Source organism: Etheostoma cragini, chromosome 22, assembly GCF_013103735.1.
Source record: "Etheostoma cragini isolate CJK2018 chromosome 22, CSU_Ecrag_1.0, whole genome shotgun sequence".
Classification (NCBI taxonomy): domain Eukaryota; kingdom Metazoa; phylum Chordata; class Actinopteri; order Perciformes; family Percidae; genus Etheostoma; species Etheostoma cragini.
Window position 1 is genome coordinate 22,216,786 of NC_048428.1, and position 2,128 is coordinate 22,218,913.

Here is a 2,128-nt window from a genome sequence, read left to right on the forward strand (position 1 = left end):
TCCTCTCCTCTCCTCTCCTCTCCTCTCCTCTCCTCCCCTCCCATCCCTCTGTTTACCTGACCGAGTGATCGTATTATTCCGCCGTGTTAATACGCCACAGTCTCTCTCTCTCTTCATTTGCTCTTCATTGATTAATGAAGACATGTGTGTTTAATAACACACGCTCACCCACATCCCCACTCTCTCTCTCTCTCTCTCTCTCTCTCTCTCTCTCTCTCTCGCAAATGGTGTGGAATTCAACAGCCTACACATTTTTATTTTATGTTATCACTTAGCTCTTCTGAAGGCCGACCTGGTTCTGAGAGAAGAAGAGGAGGAGGAGGAGGAGGGGGAGGAGGTGTGAGGGCGGTCGAAGGGAGAAGAATAGCGAACAGAGAGAGTGATTCATGTTTGTTTGAAGCTGAATTTAACGCAAGCCGTCTCTTGATCTACACGAGTAATGAAATGGAAATCAGTAGCATTGTTTCTTATCTCTCATTAAGACAAGCAGGTTTTTTTTTATTCTGATTAATCTGTAGTGAAGTGAAAGTGAAAGAAAAAGAGAAGTGAACCTGGTTCGCATCAGGACATATTTAAAGGGATTTCTCCCAGGAAGAGCTTTGTATGTTTTCTGAATCCATTAACAAGATCTGAGGGAGCGCGCCTGTTTGTTTTTTTACCACCTATGAAAACTGTCTCCCATTTTAGCTTTCAGAAGAGACAGATTTAGTCTCCAGAGAGGCTTGTTGGCTGTGATTCTGGGTGAGATGTTGATGACTGCAGGCTCGATGTGCAGCCAGGACTCAGCTGTTATTCAGGGTTTAAGGACTTTATGGACTCTATGGGCCCCTCCCCGTATCCACAGCAATTCATTCTGGCATCTTTATGGGCCCTCCTCAAATGAGGGCCCTGGGTACCCAGTCCTCCCCCCCCCCCCCAGTCTGACGCCCCTGTATACAACTCAGGATTGGTCCCTGTGTTTATGTTCTAGTGGCGGCATTTCTATGCAGATGTTTGCAATCAAAAGGCTAAATATCACAGAATAGTTTCTGAACTTTGATTGTAGTGAATACCAAGTCTAGGAAACGTGACACGGGGTTGAGTTTAGGAAACGTGACACGCGGGACATGAAGGGGATAATGGAAGTGTTTTACCCATCTACCCCCTGACCAACTTCCCATCCTTTCATACTACTCGTTACTGCGTACATTTACAAGCAATCGCAAGATAATGTAAGTCAATGGAGGCCAAACGGCGTAGAAAAGCACACTTAAAAGAGAGTTTGCGCTCGATAACGCGACAATAATGACGTACAAATAGGCGTGTTGTACATAAACGCCATTTCATGAGATTAGTCTGATACGAGCTAAGAACTGAAACGTGTAGCTACGTATTCAGGGTTGCTGGAGATGGATGAGTGTTGCTGTTGTTGAGCTGTGATTGGTGGAACAGCAGATGGTCAGATCTGTTTACCTCAGCAGCCATCTGACGCTGGGATCATATGCCAGACTACCTGCTGCCTGCATGGCTCAGATCCTAAAAATGTACAATATTCATCTTCACAGTGGTTACAGCCATCAGTCACACAGAGAAGATGAAGATGCACTGGCTTTCTCTTTCAGTCTTTTCTGTTCTCAAATGTTCCCATTTACCTTCAGTTTGTCTTTCATTCTCTTCTTCTGCAAACGCTGTTCTCACATTTTCAGCAGAGAAGAAGACACGTAGACCTTGTTTGTGTTTTAAAGTAAGGCTGTCAATCAAATTAGTATCGATTAAAATGTTTAATTGCAATTAGAGCCCGACCGATACGAATATTTCCTTATTTAAAAATCCGATATGCTGATATATCGACCGATATATATACTGTATTTAAAAAAATCCAGAAATACAAAACATAAACAGATTTCCCTAACATTAGTTATTTGTAGTTATTTATGAGTTCTCACTAAAATCATATGATAATAATTTGTTTTATCGTCACAACAGAACATCATAATATATTAAAGTTCTGATAAATAAAATGTAGAAAAATACAAACTTAAGATATTAAACACATTTACAAAAAAATAAACAGTGTTGCCAACAGGGACGTTGTAGAGCGTCCTCTGGTGGACAGACTATGTAACACCATCACTAACAGGGACGTTGT

The 2,128-nt window shown here is 41.9% G+C and overlaps 1 protein-coding gene across 1 annotated transcript in view; it reads right to left on the reverse strand.

Moving 5' to 3' along the window:
* The window catches only part of LOC117937619 (nebulette-like), a 76,525-nt gene that overhangs the window by 73,265 nt on the left and 1,132 nt on the right, over nt 1-2,128 (reverse strand). The gene's annotated exons all lie outside the window — the stretch shown is intronic.